The 18,548-nt window shown below is 41.4% G+C and overlaps 1 long non-coding RNA gene across 1 annotated transcript in view; it reads left to right on the top strand.

Moving 5' to 3' along the window:
- Positions 1 to 17,915, top strand: part of LOC311518163 — a 45,416-nt gene extending 27,501 nt beyond the window's left edge. The window contains exon 5 of the long non-coding RNA XR_014710904.1: positions 17,759 to 17,915. This is a non-coding gene — a long non-coding RNA (uncharacterized lncRNA). The remainder of the gene's footprint in view (positions 1 to 17,758) is intronic.
- The last annotated feature ends 633 nt before the right edge of the window (positions 17,916 to 18,548 follow it).

Below are 18,548 nucleotides of genomic sequence, written 5' to 3'. Positions count from 1 at the left end.
CTCTGGAGTGCCCAGCCCCTGTTCCACTGAACACTTACAGAATTCTCCTACTCGCTTCTCCCAAAGAACCAGTACACACCAGCTTGTTTTAACTCAGGATCAACAGACCACATAACATGCAGCACACAGACAGATTTTGAGTGACAACAAGAATAAGACTATTGGGAAAAAATGGTTACATATAAAACAAAAACATAACCCATTCTCTAGAGCCTAAACTTAATTATAAGACATTATCTAGTCTCCTACAGGATAGCTTACCTCAAGTCCCTTTTACCAGTTTTATTCAAGCAGGAGGGCTGACACCTTTCTTTCATAAGATCAGGCCTGCTGGCAGCTTGTCTTCTCAGACTGAAGGATGAAAATTTGCCTCTCTCCACTTTGTTTATGCTATTACAGAGTATGGTCCCTCGCCCTCTGGAGGTCCCCTTATCTTGGAATTCCCTTGTCTTTGTAAGTCCTCAGGGCCTGTACCTGGCAGGAAACATAGCCTGTCATCAAATACGTCCCATGTTTTTTATCCTGGTTGAGTTGGCCTGGAGACATATGCATACACAGTGGTCTGCCAGACAGGTAGGTGTTTACTACCCCCTTCCTGCCTAAAATCTGTTCATCACCTTCTTGTGACCTGTCTTAACTTATATACATTAAGAATGTAATTTTCAGGTTACATACATAACTCCTTTCACATTATCTGCCCATACATCTCACAGTCGTTGTGATGACCAGTGTGACATAGGCTTTCAGTAGAGCCCTTACATGACACCTTTTGTAAACCCAGGACATCCCTCTAACCCAGTTGGCACCAAGAGGTTTCTGTTTTACACCTTCTCCCCATTTTTCTTGGCACATGTGCACAGTAATCCTTCCAGACTGCAAAGTTATGCAAGTGAAGAAGTGAACATGCTCTGAAATACCAAAGTCTTAGTGGGTGCCATGCACTATCTTGAGTAAAAATTGACTAATTGAAATGATATTGACCTGCATCACAGCAATAGTTTGATCTCTAGCTCTGTAGAAAAACAAAACATACCTAGAAACTTTTTTGAAAAATGGCTATTTTTTCAGGTATATTTTTATATACATCTGGGACACACAAATATCAGGGGGTAGAGTATCTATTCACTTTTAAGAGTTTGAGTTAAAATCCACACAAAGTTAGAAAAGCAGGAGCATCTGTCTTTACTCCCATGTGGTGGGCAAACTATGGCCCATCCGGGTACTCTGATTGCGAGCCGTGAGACATTTTGCTGATATTGACCATCCGCAGGAATGGCCCCCCACAGATCCAAATGGCCATGGTTCATCATTCCTGGGAAATGGGAGCCGCCGGAAGCGGCGGGCCGCAGGGACGTGCTGGCTGCCTCTTCCCGCAGCTCCCATTGGCCAGGAACGGTGAACCATGGCCACTGGCTGCCGGGGCTGGGCAGGCCACACCTGTGGACGGTCAATGTCAGCAAAATGTCTCGCAGCCCGCAATCAGATTACCCTCATGGGCTGCATGTGGCCCGTGGACTGCAGGTTGCCCACCACTGCTCTACCCCCACCACCTTCCAGGAGCCTCAGACCTCAACGAAGCCCCCACCCCATCCCCACTGAAGGGACCATGCCTCCTTTCTCCCTGCTCATCTCCCCTCCCTGCTGACTTGAGACTTCCTGGGGGGATGCTTTAGCCAGAACATGGGTAATGGCTACTCCTATGAGTCATCAAAACATGCAAGGGCTTGTGACTAGCTCATGTGACCCTGAACTCTATCTTGTGCCTATAATTTTCCACAAACTAAGACTGAGAGCATCCCCTCCACATGGGTGAAGGTATAAAGAACCCTGGAAGCATCTCCATTTTGCCTCTTTCCTGCTCTGATCTTTGGACTATAGACTTACACTAAAAAGAGCATTCCAAAGGACTGAGGACCTTCCAACGTTTTGGAAGTTACCATAGCATTTACAAGCCAGCAGTCTATAACATCACTGCTAGAAACCTGATCCAAAAACTTTGCAATCATTTTATGTATGAGACTTCTTTGACCATTTTAACTCTCTCCTTCTTTTCTCTTATAAATAAACCTTTAGATATTAGATACCAAAGGATTGGCAACAGAATGATTATTGGGTAAATTCAGAGTTATATATTGACCTGGCTATGTGGATGATCATTTAGGATTAGAAGGACCCTTTGGTTGATGAAATTGGTTTAAAGAACCACTCATCATAAAGTCTAGTGTCTGGGTAGTGAAATGAGTGCTGGAGTGCCTAAGGAGACTGTTAGCCAGTGTGGTGAGATAGAAGTTTACTTTTTTACTGGCTTGGTATATCTAATAATAGAATAACCACTAGTTTGGGGTGAGTCTGCCCTATTTCTCAGAAGTTTGTCCTGAATCTGATATTCTCAACTGTGACCTACTGAGACCCAGTGACAATCACATACATAGTTTGAGCTCCAGCTCTGTGAAAAAAAAATCCCCACCTAGAAACTTTTGCAAAATGGCTATTTTTGGGGTGGGGCTTATATCTCTGCAGTTCCAGTCAAATGACCCCAAATTGGGATCACTAACCCTACCCTGCACTCTCCTGAGAGTCACCAAATTTCAAAAGAATCCAATTAAGCATGGAACTGAACCTTTAACAGAACTCGTGATGCAATCTTAACTGTAGTGGGATTGCCAAATCAGTATAATACAAATCATCACAACAGTCCATCCATGAGCTGGAGCTAAGCAAATGTAAAGAAATCTAAGCTAGTGTAATTTTACATGCTGAGGAACTGGAAGAAGATGCAAGAAGGTAAAAGTTACAAGCGTGGTAAACTGTCACAGACATTCGTATTGTTCTCCTGTTGCTTTTCCTGCTATATGCCTCCTTCTAAGCTATCCCCACTTAGAATCCCTTAGATTGTTACGGGAAAATTCTGATCTCAGTCGCACCAGTGCAATGACTCCACTGTAATCAATCGATTTAGACTAGTGTGCTTTAAGTCCAAATCTACACCTTAAAATCGGCTCTGATTTTGGCACAAATTATTCTTACCTCCCTGTTGGAGGGCACATTGGAGATATCTCTTTACTATGTTTTAGTTAGGAATATAATACCTGTGCTATGCCTCCTGTGGCTTATACCATAGAAACAGAATTGGAATAAACAGAGTTAGTGAGCTATCAAATGTGAGAATTTCTGCTCCCAACCAACCCCGAAGGAAGATGAGAGCCTAGAGTGCATCATATCGTTAATCAATATCCTCTTTCATGTATCTTGGAAGTATATAGCCATCTATTCTCATCACCTCATGCAAAAAAAAAGTCATTGAACTGCCTATATTCCTTTTCTAAAGATATTTCAGCTTCTGTATTACATTGCTATCTTATTGTACACTACTTATCTCTCTTGCTGACTCAGCAGTTTATTCAACATTCTATCCACTTGTAGTTTAAAAAAAGTCTTACCTATATTGCTTCATACATGCTAGTCAAATTCAATACCGGAACTCTTCTTTCTTATTAAGCACTACTATATATCAAAAAGTGGCTTGAAATCACTCTGTTCCTTCCGGGAATTTCCAAGTAATATAGATTCATTATAAATATTTATATAAAAATACACTAGATTAATGACAGCTGAAAAGTATGAGCATTTCTTCTTGTCCCTCAGTATTGGAAATTGCAAAGACAATGTATTGTGTGTGTTGCATAGTCTCCTGGATTCTCTGCAGGAATTCAGAGGCTACAAAATTCCTCTCTGAAGGCCTGACAGAGAAAATATACTTTCTCCTCTGTATTAAGACTACATTATGGCACAAGTGAAGTTAAAGAATATCTGGGGCAGCAATATATAAAGTAGATTTTCAAAATCCTGCTTGTAGCATAGAAGAGGAAGAGAGCAGAACTGAGACTCAGACTGTAAGTAGAAGGGTGAAAGATCTGTTGATATGGAGAAATGAAGAAAAGGATGGTGCATTAAGAATCGTGTTGGGGCAGAAAAGGGAATGAGAAGCCCTCACCACATTTGGATCAGACCTCATCATTTTGGGGGATTTTCTAAACAGTTTCAAAACATTCCAGGTTCCATCATCTCCACTATTCCAATCCCAAGTGAGCTATCAGCTAGTCTTTCTAAAAGGCTTTCCTCATCTACTACAATCTTTTATACTGTGGATATAATTGATCTGAGCCAAGGGTTTGCCAGTTTAGAGTAGTAGAAGCTGCCTGCTATAAATCTATTTGTTTTCACTGAAGTGGTAAAGAATTTTGACATTTTACTTTCCTGGCCACAAGAAAGTATCAAAGACAATTGCTGGGCTATTACCCCTTTGCTGCTTTTGTGAATATTGAGATGAAAAATTAATACAGTTGATCTTATGAGTCCATAACATTTCATTTGTCCCTAGGTAGACTGACCGCCTTCTTGCTGTTCAGTCAGATTCTTCTTATATTTCAAAGTAGACCTTATTTATCTTTGTTTTCCTTGGCATTTTTACATTTAATTTACAATAGTCACTTATAGTTGTCATCTTCTAGCTTTTGTCCCCTCTATATAGGGTCGGCTTTTCAAATCCTTTTTCTCCATTGCCGTCTGTCTTCATACAGTTCCTTGGAAACTCCACAGCTAATCATATCATCTTGTATGACAACCATCCATCTAGTGTTGCGTCTTCCAACCCTTCTCTCACCCTCCACTTCTAAGCGTTCACTATAGTACTATTTGTTAAATGAAGTACAGTTTTAGTCTTAAAAGTGACTGTTAAAACAGCATTTTAGGATTCCATGTGTATCTGTCACAAATTGAAAACTCCTCCTAGGCTCTGAAAGTCAAGCTTGGTTCTTTCCTTCTCATAAATCAATACAATAATAAAGATACAAGTCAAAAACTCACACCATTTACACCACTGCAACATTGTTGTTTTCAAATTAAGCAGTCACATTGACACGTGTGGCAAGTGAGGGAAGGAATTAATTCTGCAGAATCTTTATTTGTGTTGAGGTATGACAAGGAAAGAACTTACCTGCCATGCCTGGTGGCTGAGGCAGGGTAGGTGGCAGTTCACAGCAGTAGTCAAGAATGCAGAGCTGGTCAAATAGCAGAGGCAGTCCAGGGCAATGGTTGGAGTTCTTGTAGGGCTCAGTAGCTGGAAGATCCAATCCAAGGGGCTGGATCAGAGGGTTGGAGAGGTGACGTCAGGTGAGGTGGTAAGAGAGGGCCAGGTGAGTCAGCAGTGCAAGGATGCAGGGCCAAGCCAGGCATCAAAAGGCAGGAAATAGTCTGTTGCTCAAATTGCTTCCTCTTCCTTTATGTAGTCCAGGTACCTAATGAGAGTACTGCCCCTCCCTCCAATCAAGGACCTGGGGTGTGGCTGCTGTGGGTCTTTAGTCCTTTAGCACTAAGGTGGTTGGTTAGGGGTGGTGGTTCAGTGCATCACCATGTCACAGCAGCTGAAGATGCCTCCTAAGGACATAGCAGGCTTGGGTTCGATACCAGGTTTCTGACATTACCCCTCCTCCCTCGGGGCACCGAAGGACTGAGCTTGTCCAGTTGAGCTCTGTGGAAGGCTCTTGGCTTTTTTGGGAGTGTGCACATAAGGGGCTGGTTCTTGCAGCCCATATCCTTCCCAGTTGACAAGGTACCATCTCTTCCCTCTCTGTATATGGAAGTCTTGAATTTTGTGGACAAGGAACTTTTCTTGGTCTTGGACTGGCAGAGGGGAAGGTTGTTTACATTTGAGACAGGGGTTGTCGGGGAAGGGTTTAAGAACAGACATGGAATACAGGATGCACCTTAAGGTAGCAGAGAAGTTGAAGTTCAAAGGTTTATGAGTTGATTTGCCTGCAGATCTGGTAAGGTCTTAGGTACTGGTAATCCAGTTTACATTCAAGTCGGCCTGTCGTGAGGTGCTTGGCCATACCTTTTGTCCTACTGCAAATGTAGGGCCGTCCTGTCGGTGATGGCCAGCATCTTGGCTGCAAATAGGTATTGTTTCAACTCTTCCTATGTTTGTTGGATTTAATGAACCAGGCCTGAGGCTGTAGGACCTGTGGGTTCTGTGGGCACTGTAGGGTGAAAAAAGGGGTAAAAGCCATCATTTTGTAAAAAAACTGGCTCATCTTGGTTGAGACATGGTCTACGTTGTTATATGGGAATTCTGAGTATGGAATCAGTGAAACCTAGTCATTTGGGTGGTATTTTCTGTAGCATAGCAGGTGCTGTTGCAATAATTGGTTCACTCTTTCTGACTGGCTGTTGATTTATGAATGGTGGGCAGTCGATACATTGAGAAGCATATCTAGGAGGTGGAAAACCTGTTTTCAAAACCAAGACACAAACTGGGAACCCTGATCTGAGGTGAGATGGTCTGGGATGCCATGGAGATGGAACATGTGTGACGAGGAGGTGTTCCCTGTGCACTTCTTCCCACAACCGAGGACACCAAAGTGCCATCTTTGTCAGTTGATCACCAATTGTCAGTGTGGTGTGACATCTCAGATTCTGAGAATTCAACAATGAAGTCCATTGTAATGATAGCCCTGGTCCCTATGGGGTCTCGGTGGGTATTAACGTCCCAAGGGATTTAGTTCAGTGAACTTTGGTACAGCATCAGGTGCCTCAAGACTTGACATTGAACATCAGACTTCAGTGTTGTCCACAAGAATGACTGATGTGCTCTGGGAGTTGCCTTTATCTGGCCAAAGTGTCCAACCCAAGGGACATAACAGCAAATGTGTAGGGCCTCCAAATGGTGGAGTCCCTCAGGGATGTAAATGTGCCCGTGAATGAGGAGGAGTCCATCCTTTTGTGTGAACTTGTGTTGGAAGTTTGAAGCGTCTGTGTGAAGGGGTCACTTGGTAGGGCAGAATGTATGGTCATGAACAAATCTGATAGCGATGCTCCTCTGAGAAAGTTATGTGGTTTCAGGATGCAGGAGTGACCTTCTTAAGGTCCTTTAGGAATGTTGGAGTATTCCTCTTTGTGGGACAGAGGTCTACCTTGCCATTGCGGGAACCAGGGTGGTAGGTGATAGTAAAAATCAAACGTAGCAAAAAGGAGAGCTGTCAGTGGGTTAGGGCTTTCACAGAGTGCATGTATGCTAGATTTTGTGATCAGTGAACACCTTCTAGATAATGACTCCAGGTGTCAAAAGTCATTTGATGGCAAGTAGCTCCTTGTCTGCAATTTCATAATTGTACTTAGCAGGAGTGAGTTTGCAGGAATAGCACACAGAGGGATGAAATTCTTGTTTGAGACCTGTTTCTAGGACAGAATCACCCCAATAGTGACTTTGGAAGCATTTGGTTTCCAGGACAAATGACTGGCTTGGGTCAGTATGTATGAAGATGGGTGTGGAGGTGAGTGCAGTCTTCAGATAATCAAAGGCTTCTTGGGCTTCTGATGTCCAAGTAAACTTGGTGGGTTTCACAGCAGAGAGGAGGAGTACTTGTGGCACCTTAGAGACTAACCAATTTATTTGAGCATAAGCTTTCGTGAGTTACAGCTCACTTCATCGCATGCATACTGTCTCGTGGGTCCATCACAGGGCCTAATAACATCAGCCACACTATCAGAGGCTCGTTCACCTGCACATCCACCAATGTGATATATGCCATCATGTGCCAGCAATGCCCCTCTGCCATGTGCATTGGTCAAACTGGACAGTCTCTACGTAAAAGAATAAATGGACACAAATCAGATGTGAAGAATTATAACATTCATAAACCAGTCAGAGAACACTTCAATCTCTCTGGTCACGCGATTACAGACATGAAAGTTGCGATAGTACAACTTCAAAACCAGACTCCAGGGAGAGAGTGTTGAATTGGAATTAATTTGCAAATTGGATACAATTAACTTAGGCTTGAATAGAGACTGGGAGTGGCTAAGTCATTATGCAAGGTAACCTATTTCCCCTTGTTTTTTCCTACCCCTCCCTCCCTCCCACCCCCCCAACGTTCTTGTTAAACCCTGGATTTGTGCTGGAAATGGCCCAACTTCCTTATCATACACATTGTAAGGAGAGTGATCACTTTAGATAAGCTATTACCAGCAGGAGAGTGGGGTGGGGGGAGAGAAAACCTTTTGTAGTGGTAAACACCCATTTTTTCATGCTTTGTGTGTATAAAAGATCTTCTATACTTTCCACAGTATGCATCCGATGAAGTGAGCTGTAGCTCACGAAAGCTTATGCTCAAATAAATTGGTTAGTCTTTAAGGTGCCACAAGTACTCCTTTTCTTTTTGCGAATACAGACTAACATGGCTGTTACTCTGAAACTTGTCACAGCAGAGAGGATATGTGGATCAGGATTCAGAAGTAGTCCCATATAAAGCATCTATAGAAATTCCCAAACTCACTGAAGTGCTGAATTTCTGAAATGTTTCTTGGTGTTGTCCAAGAGCAAACCACTTCCACCTCCTGGGAGCCCATGTAGACTCCCTCAGTGGAGAGAATGTAGCCTAAGAATTCCACAGTGGGCTGATCAAAGACATTTCTCCAGCATAACATAGAGACCACGTTGGCAGATTTTTTCTAGGATCTTACACACATACTGGTTGTGCATAGGCTGGTATTCAGAATAAATTAGAATGTCATCTAAGAAGGCGATCACATAGTGGTCCAGTATATCTCATAAGACATCATTAATTAGATGCTGAAAAGTCTTGGGCATGGTAGTAAGTCCAAAAGGCATCACCAGATATTCAAAGTGGCCATACCGAGCTCAGTTTGACACACAGTCACCAGGTTCTAGACCTAACTGAGTAACATCTGTTGTAAAAGTGTTCATAAGCTCTTTTAGCCTTTTTATCCAATTTGGTAACTGTCCATGTCTGGCCATTTTGTAAATAGGTTCTTTTCCAAAGTTGGAACAGTAGTTCTAAGTTGTCATGCCATCAGAAGCTGTGCTGGACTATATCCACTAGCCCATATCAGTGTTGACCTGTAACTCAGAAGTGCAAGGAATGGGTCTTCCTGCTGTAGGACTTTCTTGGCTGTCTGTACAGCCCTCAGCCTCTCCATTCGCTTGTGGGTAATGTAGGCTGATCAAAATCATATTTCATTCAGAATGACAAATTCTGCTGCAGTGAATTGTCCATTATTAGTTGTTCTGAAATACTGAAGTGAGCAAAAGTGTGTTTCAGTTTCTCGGTAACACTGTGACATGTTATATCTTTCAAGTACTTTGTTTCTATTTACCTGGAGAAATCAACCATCACAACCAGGTAATGATGTCATCTGAATTTGCATAAATATCCAACTAGTCTCTTCCAAGGTTTCCCTTGTAGAGGTCTCTTTAGTTGATTAGTACTGGGTTTCCTTTGAAAAGTCCAATATTCCCAAATAGTCCATTGAGTTCTTCCTTTCTCACTAGGCCTGTCATGGCTGAAGCAGAGAAGACTATTTGGTCTGTCATCCTTTGGTCACATAACACTCTAAATGCATAGCTTTTGTCTTTGTACATTGTTTCTGAGGTGAACTGTCCCATGCAGTTCAGAATACCTCCAGGGCTAGTCAGAGCTGTGGCAGGTGATTTCAGCTCTGGGAGGGGTTGAAGGTGATTTTGAGTCTTTTCTGTGATGACTGTGTCGTCAGCTTCTGAATCTATTTTGAAGTCAGTCATCTTGCCATGAAGTTCAATTTCACTCTCCAGGTAAGTTCTATGTCATCACAAGTAATAGACTGCAGAAACTGTGACTGTTGATTGTCTGTATTATGAATCAAATCCCTGACTGCTTTGGTGTGGCAAACAGCTGCAAAAAGTCCATATTTCATTTATTTATTACGCTGTGTGCCTTTGGCTGGACATGCATCATCTCTGGGATATGACTTTTTTCCACATTTTGTGCAAGTAGGCTGGAATTTGTTGCTTTTTGTCTGGGAGTTCTGAGGCAAGGAGACAAGGGTTTTATGATGACTTTTAACACTCAAATGTCTGCTTACTCAAGTTTCTAAGCTTGTTTCAGGGTTTTCAAGTTTGTCAAGTTGCTCTAGGTTTTGCTGTCTCACCACCTCGGACTGCTTTGCTCTTTGTATAGCTGTGGCTAGAGTTAAATCTGTCTTCCAGTGTAACTGCTGAGAAAAGTTTTAATCTGTTAACCCAATAACCAGCTAGTTTCTGATATTTTTGTTTTGCATTCCTGTAATCATTGTTTTTGGCCAATGTATGCAGAGCTCTTATAAAACATTTAACATTTTCCCCTGGTTCTTGAATTCTCAGGTGGAAACATGCTCTTTCATGCATCACATTTCGCTGAGGTATAAAGTATGCATCAAACATAGCCAGAATCCTTCCATAGTCATCTTTGTGACTGTCTTCAGTAAAGTCAAAGAATTTATGGATATGCTCTGCTTGCTTACCCACAGTATACATTTAAGAAGATACCTGTATATCTCCAGTTTTGTGGAGTTTGTAATTCAAAATCTTGCAAACTACTGCTTCCAGGCTGTCCACTGTGAAGGTTTGTCAAAGCTGAAGTTATTTGGGGTATTGAGAAATGGCATGTTGATGAGATCCTGAAATCTTTGTTGCTTAGTTTCTTCTGTCTGCAACCTTTGTTGCAGTTTTCCTTCCATTCCTGTTCTTAGTTTACTTCTGACATCATGTCCCTGTACACATATGGGCTGGCTACAGAACTTACTTTTATACACCAGATGTGTTCATCATAAGATCCTTTAATGCTCTGCCAGGTATGGCTGAGCTTTGTTTAAATAAGGTATTTTCCACACAGTACCATCTAGTGGCTGAACAGTATAATATAATTTAGCATTCCATTACAATACCCTTTTCTGGAAGGCTGAGCCTAGGAGAAGACTGAAGGAATCTGAGCAAATTGTAATGCCCGGTGGCAACGGTGGGCTAGGGACAGTCTAGAGCTGTAGTCAAGTGTGCACAGGTGGTCGGGTCGAAAGGTGATGAATTAATCTCAGAGGCAGTCCACGGCAATTGATGGAGTTTTCGCAGGAGCCAGAAGATCCAATCAAAGGGGCCAGGTCAGTAGGTTGGGGAGACGAGATCAGGTGAAGTGGGAAGGTAGGGTCAGGCAAGGCAGCAGGGAAATAATGTAGGATTAGGCAGAGCAGTAAAGTCAAGCTGGTCTGGGCAGCAACCAGCAGACAATGATCTGTTGCTCAGACACCTTCCTCTTCCTGGTGTCTTTATGTAGTCCAGGTACCCAATAAAAGTTCTGCCTGTCCCTCCAGTCAGGGGTCTGGGGTGTGGCTGCTGTCGGTCTGTAGGCCTTTAGCACTAAGGCTTTTGGTAAGGGGTTATGATTTAGTGCATCACTATGGCCCAGCACCTAAGGTTCTGGTGGGCCAGGGTTAAATATCAGGGTCCTGACACTACCTTGACTCTGAGTCTAGTCTGCATTTACATGAGTGCTGGTTAGAAGAAAACATTATTTGATTTATAAACTGAGGAATGTCATCTGAAATCACTGAGGGATGAAAAATACAGAATCTTATGCTGCAATTTTTCTCTATAGAACCACACTCTCCTTCCCCCTTCTATGACCCTTTCTCTCCCTCCTTGTTCCATTTTGCCAGTGAAAATGGGGGGAAACCAGGGAAATTAATATTATATATTTTTGTGCCAAAATTTTATTTTTGAAAACAAGCGATTTTAATAGGCAAAAAATTAGTCAAGACATTTCAATCAGTTCCACTAATTATGTGTAATTCTACAACATCATTTGGTGTTTCACATATTCTTGGAAGAGTCTGAGTTTTAAGGAACATACTGGCATAGAAACCCTTCTTTGAAAAGAAAAAAGGTACACTTCTGGGATAGCACATAAAACAAATTCTTATCCATAAACATTAATGCTCAGTATTTGATCTCATTCTGTCAGTGCCTTACAAAGAAACCAAGCTGAAAAGCAATCCTGTATAGGATCAATAAATGTTCTTTCCTCATGTCACATTATCTCTGTTTAATGTGCTAATGTCTGCAAATCAAAGTCCAATAATTATTTGGTTACAGCCCCAGACTTCCTAAATGGTTATTTCTAATACTGAAGACCAGACTGAAGTTTATGAAAGTGACCACACATGGATAAAACCCATAATCCTTCTGGAGGTTTTGGGAATGCAGTCCAGCCACTGCAGTAGAAAATACCTGATATAGTTTTTTCCCCAAAGCATTGCTCTACCCAACAATGCTAATACTCCAAGTAATTCTTGATATTCTTCCTCTCAGTGACACATAATATTACAGGCAGTGACAACTAACATGATCCTCTACAAAAATAACAACTCTTACTACAAGAATCAGTAAGATGTGCATTATCCAAATGATTTAAATAAACCTCCTGTCTTTTTCCAGAGTAGAACGAGAAGGATCATGCAAGCAGCCAGCACCAAAAGCAGATTGTTGTTGGAGGGAGGAGATGCATTCTGATTCAATAAGGCATTTATTTGGGGTGATAAGATATGAATATGGACAGAGGCACCATTACTGTGTGATGGTTTTTCCAAGGAAGGTTTATAGTTGATTAAAGGTTGCTTATTCAAAACAATTAATCCAATAGAGAAGGGACCTGAGATACAGGCAATGAATATATCATGAGACACATAGGAAAACACCAGTTACAGTGGGGAATGTTTCTCATATGCCAATAGCTTTGACACGTCCAAGAAATTGGACAAGTATAATACCGCTGTGAGCTAGGTAAGGAGAAAGAAGGATATGCAAGATAAGTGACACCCAGGGCTGTCTCTCTTTGATAGGCTGACTGTTAAATAAGTCAGGAATAGAGCTAGTTAGAAACTGGAATTTCCATTCTGGAGGAAATCCTGACATTTAGAAATCTGTTTTTGTTCCAACTCCTTAAAAAAAAAAAAGCCAATGTTTCTGTTTCAATATATTCCACTAAATGAACATTTTAGAAAAGTTTGATTCAGAACCATCAAAATTTTGTTTTGATAATGTCAAAACCTTAATAAAATATAAATGAGTAATTATTATGTATAACATACATAAAATATTAAACTTTATAAACTAGTAGTAAAAATGAAACTAATCTAAACAATAAAGTATAAACAATTCATTTTGAATTTTTCCCATTGAAAATTTTACCAGAATTGACATGTTCCTGCAAAAGTATCATTTTTGATGAAATTGCATCTACAGGTGGCAAACTGTTCCACCAACATTTTTTCTACCAGCTCTAGTTAGAAGGGAGAAAAAAAAGAGGTCCTTTATAATAGAGGAACTGGTTGCAACTCCATAATCAAGGTAGAATTCTTTTTCAACCCATCTGTTATGTATGAAGAATACAACATATCATCCTCAAACTTATAGGCCTTAATCCTTGAGGACAAAATAAATTTCCTTTTAATTTACAATTAATTTGTTTATGAATTAAAATTAATGTAAAGCTGGGTTGTTGAAGAAATGTAGCTCTTGTGTCATTCTTTTCTTTGTCCTAAACTTAATTTGTCCTCGTGTATATGCATTAGTATACAGTCTTTAGTTACCTGATCACGTGCTATTTTTTTCCACAGAACCTCTGCCTCATTCTGTGCATCCTGTGATGAATCAGGGTTATGTAGTAAAGGAGTCTGTTGTATGTGGGATCCCTTCCTCATTTCTTGCAGGAGTTGGAAGGTGTGTACTGAATGAGGCAGGGGATTGCCAGAAGAGAGAGGATGGTCTTGTTCAGGCAGTTGAATGCTGCCCTGAATAATCTGATTCTATCCCTGCCTAGGCCGGAGTTCCTATGTAATGCTAGGCAAATAACTTAGACCAAACTTTTCAGCTGTGGTCACTAATTGAGGGTTTCTCATCTTCTAAGTTCCTGACTTGAGACCCTGGGGTTTGTTTCGCAGAAGTGCACAGCTGCTACTGAAGTCAATGAGAGCTGTGCTTTGCACAAATACATTGATATATAATGCTAAGAACTCTGAAAAATTATGTACTTATCTCAAATTGAGCATCCAAAATTAGTGGGCATTTTTTAATTTTAATCTCTCTGTGCCTCTGCTCCCTATCTGCAAAATAGGGATAATACCATCTCACAGGTAAGTTGTGAAGATTGTTTGTGAAACCCACCAACTCTCAAGTGATGAACACCATAGAAAAGCTTGTGCAGAAATTAATAATTCTGTATTCAAAGCAGGTTTGAATAGGTGTGCTACGTAAGTGCTAACGCTACACACAACAATGAGGATAAAACAAAATATTGAACAGTGAAACAAAAGCTTTTCAGAAAAAATTCACCCTGAGGTGGACACCAGGCATGAAAAATGTCAGCCCAAATGGTTAACGTTTATCAAAGGTATAGGCAACTGAAAACAGGGCCTTCTAATGGGAAGGGGCAGGCAACCTTAATTATAGGCAGTGCTATCATCCTTTCCTATAATTAAATTGTAGATATTTGATAGTATATCTCTCCTCCCATCTTTTATGTGCCATTTGTTTTTCTATGCCCTGGTCCTGCAATTAACTCCAGGTGAACAGGAATTGTGACTTTGTATGTGACCAAGTACAATGAATTCTGATCCTGATTACAGCCTTTGAGTGTTCCTGTAAAACAAATATTAAATGAGTAGTTCTGGCAGCAGCATACTGGCTCATCTTTCAATATTTGAATCACCTGAAAGACACAAACAGCTTAGTTTTAACTTCAATCTCACCAATTTTGGGAGGACATGAGAATTTTAAAAAGAGAACCAAGAATACGGTTGTGTATTTTCAATTTCTTATTTTCCATTCATTCAATGTTAGCTTAATAAATTCTGTTTTTTACCAGATGTCTTAAAGACCAATTTGTAGTTTTTCCTTTTAAAATTTACATAATTTGTTTACAAATACATAATGCACTAAACAGCTCAGACACCATCTGCCTGCATTGTTTCTCTCTACAATTTGTGCACAATTTCTTTCCTCACCATTTTGTTGAAAAACAATCCTGCAGCCCAGAATGTGCCATTAAATATCACACTATCTTGCTAGGCTTGGTTGATGACTCTCATTGCTACCATTGAGAAAAAGGAAGGTGCCACGTGCTAAGTTGGATTTTTAAACGTATCACAATAAACCACAAGTTTCAGGAACCTGGAACTTAAAGTATAAATGAATAGGGAAAGCCAACAGAAAGGCAAGAAAAAAAATGGCAGGCTTAGGGTAGTGTTTTAATGGCAAGGAACCTCCAATAAACATCCCGGTGTAACTGTTGCCATACTCCTCATCTGTCTGCCCATCTCTCTGGCCTTTCCTGGTGAACTGAGCAGCACAATACAGTGGCCAGTAAAGCCAATTATATGCTGCACAGTGAAATTTACAAAAGGTCTACAACTGCCCATTTCTCCCTCTGTCCTGCACAGTAATCGAGAGTAATATTTGACTAAGGACACTAAGAGGATTCTTCCTGCCAATCCTTATATTGTGTGTGCTTAGCTACCATTTTCTTGTAAAGTTCTTTTTTGTAGATCACTATTGAAATGCCTGTTGCTTAATCCTGATCTAGCTGGTAGGGCTCTGTAAAAGTAACTATTATATTGAGAATCCACTTATATTAAGGTTTGATTAAAATCCCACATCTTTTCAGTCACATTTAAAGCCAGGAGGACTATATTGTAACTGCTGCATTCTTTTTCTAATGCAGTGCAAATGTTAACATTCAAAAGTGACAAATTCAGCCTCCATTACTTCAGTGGTGGTTGTGTAGGTCTGGCTAAGAATAGAATTTGGGTCCCAATATATGACTAACTTTACAAAGTGTCAAATGATTGAGTCTGCCATCTGAGCTGGACTTTTTGAGGATAAACTATCTTGTGAAATGGTACTTCCTACTTTCATATGCGCTCAAAATACCTTGAACAAAATCTATCATGCACTGCCACTTTTGAGCGCAGCCAGAACCTGTGCTGGGGTCTCTGCAAATGAAAATTAATAATGAAAAAAGGGAGATTATTAACATCAGAAAAAAAGTGTCATTTGGGTTTTATTTCAAGTTTTGAACAAACTTTCAATCCGGATTTTTTTTAACCTCAATCAGTTCAGCATCCAGGGAGGCATGTGTCAAATTAAGAAGGATGAGGAAGGGTGGGCATGTAAGACACTGACTTGGTATTTACGAGATATGGTTCACTCTCTGGCTCTGCCACAAGCTTCCTCTGTGATCTTGGGCAAATCACAATCTTAGACTGTAAGCTCTTCGATTGTCTTAGTTATATGTTTATACACAGCCTAACACAGTGGGCCTTGGACACTACTGTGTATATACTTGTTCATAAGCTGAATTTTTTTTAGTAAAAAAGGGAAGCACCAGAGAAGGGGGGCGGCTTATGAATGGGTATAGAGAGGGGGAGAGGTGGGACACAGCCCCTTCCCCCAACAGAGGGAGCAAGGAGAGGCAGCACAGCCAGCAGAGGCAGAAGGGAAGAGGTAGGGCCAGAGTCTCTCCGCTTCTGGCCATGCTGTTCTCCCCCCAGCCTCCGAAGCAGCTGCAGCTCCGGGTCTGGCAGGCTGCAGCCGCACCGCCCACCCCTGCCCCCCAGAGCAGGCTGTGGCCACACCACCCGGCCTGCTGGAGTATGCTGTGGCCATGCCGCCCGGCCCAGCCTCCTGGAACATGCTGCGGCCACGCTGCCCGGTCTGGCCTGCCAGAGCAGGCTGCGGCCACACTGCTCAGCCTGCCAGAGCAGCTCCAGCCGAGCCAGAGACATCCTCCCCTGGCCCTCCCCGGAGAGTGTGGGGGTCCCGGTCTAGGGGGTGGTCACGGGTTACTCCCCTGACCCCACAGCTTCTCCCCCCCACCCAAAAATTTCCCCACCAGTTGCTGTCCCAGCCCGTCAGGGTAAGCAGCTGGCGCGCCAGGACACTTTGATTACTTAGGTTTACCTCCGTGCCTGCGGACGCTCGAGGTAGACAAACCATCTCAGCCCGCTAGCGGCTTATCCTGGTGGCCCAGGAGCCAAGGTTTGCTGACCCCTGAATTATAGGGTTGGCTTATGAATGGGTCATAAAAATTTTCCATTTTACTTATCCATTTTAGGGAGGTTGGCTTATAAACGAACTGGCTTATGATAGAGTATATATAGTAAATACATTATAATAGTTACCTGCTCTTCATTTATAAAACTGGGACAATAATGCTTCCTTTCTCCCACCCTTTGTCTGTCTTATGTATTTAGATTGTAAATTCTTTGGAGCAGGGACTGTGTGTTTGTACAATGGGGTCCCAATCTTGGTTGAGGTATCTAGGTGCTACTTAACACAAATAAATAATAATAATTTTAAAGCAAAGGAAAAATGCAAAGCATATTGTAAAGATGTAGTCATTTGAACAGAAGTTATGCAAATCATGGATAAACATTTACCAAGGACATATAGCAGCAGTAGTTGAAATCAGCTGTCCTTACCTTTCTTTATTTTTTTGAAAAATGTTTGATGTGGGCAAATTTTCTTTCTACATAGAGATGTCATTACTCTTCTGGTCTATAAACAGACTGCCACTGCAAACACTGCACATTTGTCTAACATTCTGGAGGATAACTTTGTCTGTGGCGAAATACATCACTTTGCTCAGCAGCCTTGAATCACGCAGTACTTCACTTGATCCAAAGTCCTTTATTCTGTGGCTCTGTGAACATATCCTAAATGCATCAGCACAGAAGAAATACTTCTCTGGGTTTTCTTAAAGGGATTTTTTTATCCTGTATAATAGTCAAGGATCTTATAGCTACACTTAGACATGGTTAATTTCCAGTGTCCTGAAAGGAAGAGTAATGACATAAGAACAACAGCAATGCCAATGACTCACTTTTTTTCCTTTAGGATCTCTGAGCTGCAGAATGAAACATGGAGTAAAAAACAAAGCAGCCTTCCAGTAAATGGTACTTTTTTGCTTTCTGGAGTATTCACTATGGCAAGTTAGAACATCAATATGTCTTCAAAATCACTGTATGTGCTTGTCATCAAACCAAGGATTAAATGCTTCACAAAAAAACTTGCACACAATGTTCAGACTCCAATTCTTTGAAAAATATGATGTTTGTAGTGTTTTTGTTAGGTGCCAGCCTGACATCCCTGGAAACTGAAGTGCCGTATTTACCCAAAAGATATACACAGCTTGGAGAGAGATGGGGCAAGCATGACTCATACTATCCCATCAAACAGGTTTCCGAGGGGTAGCCGTGTTAGTCTGTATCAGCGAAAACAATGAGGAGTCTTTGTGACACCTTAGAGACTAACACATTTATTTGGGCATAAGCTTTTGTGGGCTAAAACCCACTTCATCAGATGCATGGAGTGGAAAATACAGTAGGGAGGTATATAGATTACTGCACATGAAAAAATGGGAGTTGCGTTACCAAGTGGGAGTCAGTGCTAATGAGGCCAATTCAAACAGGGTGGATGTAGCCTATTCCCAACAGTTGACAAGAAGGGGTGAATGTCAACAGAGGGAAAATTACTTTTTGTAGTGACCCAGCCGCTCCCAGTCTTTATTCACACCTAATTTGATGGTGTCAAGTTTGCAAATTAATTCCAGTTCTGCAGTTTCGTGTTGAATTCTGTTATTGAGTGTCCAGGGAAATTGAAGTGCTCTCCTCTGCCCCTCTGCCAT

Source organism: Lepidochelys olivacea (genome assembly GCF_965140295.1).
Source record: "Lepidochelys olivacea isolate rLepOli2 genome assembly, chromosome: 3".
In the NCBI taxonomy this organism is placed as follows: Eukaryota; Metazoa; Chordata; order Testudines; family Cheloniidae; genus Lepidochelys; species Lepidochelys olivacea.
Note: the sequence above shows the minus strand (reverse complement) of the source record. Positions and strands in the feature narration are given on the sequence as shown.